Source organism: Stegostoma tigrinum, chromosome 8, assembly GCF_030684315.1.
Source record: "Stegostoma tigrinum isolate sSteTig4 chromosome 8, sSteTig4.hap1, whole genome shotgun sequence".
NCBI classification, from domain to species: Eukaryota; Metazoa; Chordata; class Chondrichthyes; order Orectolobiformes; family Stegostomatidae; genus Stegostoma; species Stegostoma tigrinum.
Window position 1 is genome coordinate 79,885,773 of NC_081361.1, and position 6,000 is coordinate 79,891,772.

At 57.1% G+C, this 6,000-nt stretch overlaps 1 protein-coding gene across 8 annotated transcripts in view; it reads right to left on the reverse strand.

Annotated features, from left to right (window-relative positions):
- The window catches only part of LOC125456171 (elongation of very long chain fatty acids protein 1), a 79,756-nt gene extending 74,902 nt beyond the window's left edge, over nucleotides 1-4,854 (reverse strand). Inside the window, exons 1-2 of one of the 8 annotated variants that reach the window (XM_048538994.2) lie at nucleotides 4,736-4,810; nucleotides 3,996-4,035 (exon numbers count right to left, since the gene is read on the reverse strand). The gene's annotated coding sequence lies outside the window, so the exon portion shown is untranslated. Of the gene's footprint in view, nucleotides 1-3,995; nucleotides 4,036-4,567; nucleotides 4,701-4,720 lie in introns of those variants that run through there. The other 7 variants (XM_048538997.2, XM_048538989.1, XM_048538988.2 and 4 more) reach the window with 7 other exon arrangements.
- Between the last annotated feature and the right edge of the window lie 1,146 nt (nucleotides 4,855-6,000).

A 6,000-nucleotide genomic window follows, 5' to 3' on the forward strand; every position in this document is an offset into this window, starting at 1 on the left:
TGGGGGAGGGAGGGAGGGAGGGAGGTGGGGGAGGGAGGGAGGGAGGTGGGGGGGGGGAGGGAGGGAGGGGAGGGAGGGAGGTGGGGGGGGGAGGGAGGGAGGGAGGGAGGTGGGGGGGGAGGGAGGGAGGGAGGGAGGGAGGGAGGGAGGTGGGGGGGGGAGGGAGGGAGGAGGGAGGGAGGAGGGAGGGAGGTGGGGGGGGGAGGGAGGGAGGGAGGGAGGGAGGTGGGGGGGGAGGGAGGGAGGGAGGGAGGTGGGGGGGGAGGGAGGGAGGGAGGGAGGGAGGGAGGGAGGGAGGGAGGGAGGGAGGGAGGGAGGGAGGGAGGGAGGGGAGGGAGGGAGGGAGGGGAGGGAGGGAGGGAGGGGAGGGAGGGAGGGAGGTGGGGGGGGGAGGGAGGGAGGGAGGTGGGGGGGGGAGGGAGGAGGGAGGAGGTGGGGGGGGGAGGGAGGGAGGGAGGGAGGGAGGTGGGGGGGGAGGGAGGGAGGGAGGGAGGGAGGTGGGGGGGGGAGGGAGGGAGGGAGGGAGGGAGGTGGGGGGAGGGAGGGAGGTGGGGGGAGGTGGGGGGGGGAGGGAGGTGGGGGGAGGTGGGGGGGGAGGGGGGGAGGTGGGGGGGGAGGGGGGGAGGTGGGGGGGGAGGGAGGGAGGGTGGGGTGGGGGAGGGAGGGAGGTGGGGGGGGGGGGGAGGGAGGGAGGTGGGGGGGGGGGAGGGAGGGAGGTGGGGGGGGGAGGGAGGGAGGTTGGGGGGGGGGAGGGAGGGAGGGAGGTGGGGGGGGGAGGGAGGGAGGTGGGGGGGGGGAGGGAGGGAGGTGGGGGGAGGGAGGGAGGGAGGGAGGGAGGGGGAGGAGGGAGGGTGGGAGTGGGGGGGGAGGGAGGGAGGTGGGGAGGGAGGGAGGGGAGGGGAGGGAGGGAGGGGAGGTGGGGGGGGGAGGGAGGGAGGTGGGGGGGGGAGGGAGGGAGGTGGGGGGGGGGGAGGGAGGGAGGTGGGGGGGGGAGGGAGGGAGGTGGGGGGGGGGGAGGGAGGGAGGTGGGGGGGGGGAGGGAGGGAGGTGGGGGGGGGGGGAGGGAGGGAGGTGGGGGGGGGGAGGGAGGGAGGGAGGGAGGGAGGTGGGGGAGGGAGGGAGGTGGGGGTGGGAGGGAGGTGGGGGAGGGAGGGAGGTGGGGGAGGGAGGGAAGGTGGGGGAGGGAGGGAGGTGGGGGAGGGAGGGAGGTGGGGGGAGGGAGGGAGGTGGGGGAGGGAGGGAGGTGGGGGAGGGAGGGAGGTGGGGGAGGGAGGGAGGTGGGGAGGGAGGGAGGGAGGTGGGGGAGGGAGGGAGGGAAGGTGGGGGAGGGAGGGAGGGAGGTGGGGGAGGGAGGGGGAGGTGGGGGTGGGAGGGAGGGAGGTGGGGGAGGGAGGGAGGTGGGGGAGGGAAGGGAGGTGGGGGAGGGAGGGAGGTGGGGGAGGGAGGGAGGTGGGGGGAGGGGGGGGGGGAGGGGGAGGGGGGGGGAGGGGGGGGGGGGGAGGGAAGGGGGGGGGAGGGGGGGGGGAGGGGGGGGGGGAGGGAAGGGGGGGGGGGGAGGGGGGGAGGTGGGGGAGGGGGGGGGGAGGGGGAGGGGGGGGGGGGACGGAGGGGGAGGGGGGGGGGGAGGGGGGGGGGGGGAGGGAAGGGGGGGGAGGGGGGGGGGAGGGGGGAGGGGGGGGGGGGGAGGGGGAGGGGGGGGGGAGGGGGGGGGGGGGGAGGGAAGGGGGGGGAGGGGGGGGGGGAGAGGGAAGGGGGGGGAGGGGGGGGGGGAGGGGGGGGGGAGGGGGGGGGGAGAGGGAAGGAGGGGGGGAGGGGGGGGGGAGGGGGGGGGAGAGGGGGGGGGGAGGGGGGGGGGAGGGGGGGAGAAGGGGGGGGAGGGAGGGGTAGCATTTCCTGCGGTTAGCAGGCGGTTCGGTGACGTCGTGTGGTGGGGTTGGAGGGCAGTTGTGGCGCGACAAGGGAGTCACGGAGAGCCAGTAGGTCTCTCTGGAAAGCAGACAGGGGTGGGGGTGGAAAAATGTCTTGGGTGGTGGGGTCGGATTGTAGATGATGGAAGTGTCGGAGGATGATACGTTGTATCCGGAAGTTGTTGGGGTGGTGTGAGAGAACGAGGGGGATCCTCTTTGGGCGGTTGTGGTGGGGGCGGGGTGTGAGGGACGTGTTGCGGGAAATACGGGAGACGCGGTTGAGGGCGTTCTCGATCACTGTGGGGGGACTGTTGCGGTCCTTGAAGAATTTGGACATCTGGGATGTGCGGGAGTGGAATGTCTTGTTGTGGGAGCAGATGCGGCGGAGGCGGAGGAATTGGGAATAGGGGATGGAATTTTTGCAGGAGGGTGGGTGGGAGGAGGTGTATTCTAGGTAGCTGTGGGAGTCAGTGGGCTTGAAATGGACATCAGTTACAAGCTGGTTGCCTGAGATGGAGACTGAGGGGTCCAGGAAGGTGAGGGATGTGCTGGAGATTGCCCAGGTGAACTGAAGGTTGGGGTGGAAGGTGTTGGTGAAGTGGATGAACTGTTCGAGCTCCTCTGGGGAGGAAGAGGCGGCGCCGATACAGTCATCAATGTACCGGAGGAAGAGGTGGGGTTTGGGGCCTGTGGAGGAGCGGAAGAGGGACTGTTCCACATAACCTACAAAGAGGCAGGCATAGCTGGGGCCCATGCGGGTGCCCATGGCCACCCCCTTAGTCTGTAGGAAGTGGGAGGAGTCAAAAGAGAAGTTTAATCTGGGGGAAGGGCAGAATTTGATTTGAATTGATTTTAATTTACTCCTGATTTTTAAATTTAGAGTTTCACCCCATGACAGCTCAATTCAATGGAAGAAGAGTAATGATCTCCTCAAGCCAGAATTTCCCCTTTTGTGCTCAAGTCAGCCTAGAATAACACCAGGAGAGCAATCTAAAGTCAGACACCTGATAAAGCGCAGAACAATCCAGTTAACCTCATTTGCCCATTTGTTTCTCGAATACCTGCATTTTCTTGTTCAGATATTTATTCGTTTTTGAAGGCTGCTGCTAAATCCATATCCACCATCCCATCAGGCAATGTAAAGGTCAAAATCCTAATCTCAGATGAAAAAAGGTTTTCCCCTCATGTTGCCTTGGATCTTTTTACCAGTGGCCCAGTTTTTGTACTAAGATCACCTTCAAATCTAAAATCATTCACTTTAAAATACCTTTAAAATCTGATCCAGGGAGCATGACTGTCCCTGAAAATCAGTGTTTGGCCCAGATTGGACATAATCCAACAAGGCCAATCTAATGTTTTGGTTTCATGCAATTTCCTGGCATTCAATGCTTGAGAACAAAAGGGAAAGTGCTAAACACTTGGGGATCTGCAGTTAAATTTTAAACCAGGACTTATCGCATTATGTTCAAGAGCTCTATGTACGTAAGCTCAACATGTGCTGTCTACAGGACACACTGCAGAAATTCAAAGTATCCGGACACAGTACTTTCCAAATGCCACTTCTATCTAGAAGGCCAAGGTCAGCCAATACCTAGGAAACACCATCACCTGCAAGTTCCACTCCAAGCCACTCATCATCCTGAGGTGCAGGGGGAGAGGGGAAAAAAGTCACACCTTCATGCACTGGGTCAAAATCCTGGAATCCCCTCCTTGAGGTCATCGAGAGTCTGTCTACAGCACACAGGCTGTCACTGTTCAATGCAGCAGCTCACCAGCACCTTCAAGGTGAGCTGGGGACGAGCCCTGTATTCTGGTCAAGTAGTGACACTCAAGCCCCATGAGTGAACAAAAGTGGGGAAAATACCCACAGTCTCAAATTTCCCCCTTATTGAAGACATTGGTAAAGCATGAACAAATTAGTTTTTACTCAAAAAATAAATCAGGCAATTTAAATTTAAAACAGTAAAATAAGCCAAGGGAGGGAGCGAGAGCAAGAAACAGGAGGAGGCAGTGAAGGGTATTGGTGTGTACTGAGCCAGGGAGAACAAGGTATCCAAACTGACTGAAATGTCAGGAATTATGACTAACCTCAAGCCTTTCAGGTTTTGGATGGGCAAATAGCAGTAACCTGGTGGGATTCAGAGAGACAATTAACAAAGTTCTCCCTAGTCCAACTAGCAAGTATATAGCATCGCTGAAGCTCTTTTGAACAACTCTCCCCAAACAGGAATTTCTTGCCTTAGCCAAAACCAGTTGGGTGTGTGGCCCTATCAATCCCACGCCTGAGGAGCAAGTGTTTTATCACATTTGCAGCAACGAGGGAAAGGGAGGTGCTTCAAAAATAAGTGTGAATGGAGTGTCTTCAGAAAGTTCAGCCGGGATATTAAAGGCCGGAAGTGAGTGACAGATTGCATTCAAGTATTTTCAAAAGAGGAAGGTTTTTCTAAAGTTCCTTCAAGCCGTCGCAGACACACACACACACAGGCATTAAATAAACCCCGTTGGAAAAACCTAACCCTTACAAAACGACACAAAAACACACACGCCTCAGTCCAAATAAGCACATGGAAGTCAGAAACAAACAGCTCAGAAAGAAGCGGAGTCGGGTTACAGAGAGCACTCGCGTTTAGGTTTATGGGGCCAGAAAGACAGGAACGCACCCTTTTAGACGGCTACTTGTTGCACTTTTGCGATCGTTTGATCGCCCCCGAACATAACGCTGTTAGTTCCTCACTCTTCACGCAGCAAAGAAATGGTAAATGATATTAACCTCCCTCTCTGTCACCCCCTCTAGAACGGGCTGAGGCTCTTACCGGGGGCTCACTCACCAAGAACACACACTTGCCGCAGCTTCAGAGAAAGGAAAGACAGTCCCAAAGTTAACTTGTCTGGCCCAACCCTTCGATCAGCTGATGGAGAGCCAGCCCCTGAGCCGAGAGCAGGGAGTTGCCGGTTGGATGGAGAGATGAGATCAGTGGGGAGGTGGGGGGTACCGGCGATGGTAATCTGAACATTCATTTGTTGAACTGTAAATGGGGGGGGGGGCTTTAAAGACACGACCTCAGAGCGGCTGTGGCATTGACAACTTGTGACTAACCGATGTGAAAAATAAAAGATTTGCACAAGGACTGGGAGCTCACTCACTCCGGCCATCGGGGGGGGGGGGGGGAGAAAGTTGGTCATATTTTCCACTTCCAGATGTACAAATGCCAACTCAATCATGCCGTTCTCCATACATTTCATGGCATGTCTCGGTGCTCATTTCTCTCTCATGTGTATGGAAAAAAATTACGGTTCAAGTACGGAAATGATTCAGCTCAAAAATGGTTGGGTTCAAGGTTATTGCTGCTAATTTGATTTATTTATTTATTGTCACGTGTATCTTGTTACAAAGTATTGTATTTCATAGTCATACAGAATGGAAACAGATCCTTTGGCCCCACCAATCCATGCTGACAATGTTCCCAAACTAAACTGGTCCCACTTGCCTGAGTTTGACTCATATTCCTCCAAACCGTTCCTATTCATTGTTTGACATTGTAATTGTCCCTGCATCCACCACACTCTCTGGCAGTTCATTCCACTAAACCACTCTCTTTGTAAAAATAGAATTGCCCCTCCTCACCTTCAATCTTTCTCCTCACCTTAAAAAATATACCCCCTCCTATTGAACTCCCCCACCTTAGGGAAAAGATTCTTGTCACTCCTCACGATTTTATAAATCTCAATATGGCCACCTCTCCAGTGAAAGAAGTCCTACTCTTTCCAGCCTATTTTAAATTCTCAAACCCTCCATTCCTGGCAACATCCTGGTAATTTTTTTCTGAACCCTCTCCAGCTTTATAATACCCTTCCTATGACAGCGTGACCGGAACTGGACACAGTAGTCCAGAAGAGGTCCCACCAACATGCTGTACAACCTCAACATGGCATCCCAACTCCTATACTCAAAAGCTTGAGCAATGAAGGTAAACGTGCTAAATGCCTCTTTAACCATCTTGTCTGCATGTGATGCAAATTTCAAAGAATAATGTACCTGAAATGCTAGATCTTTCTATTCTATAACATTACACAGGGCCCTAACGTTGATTGT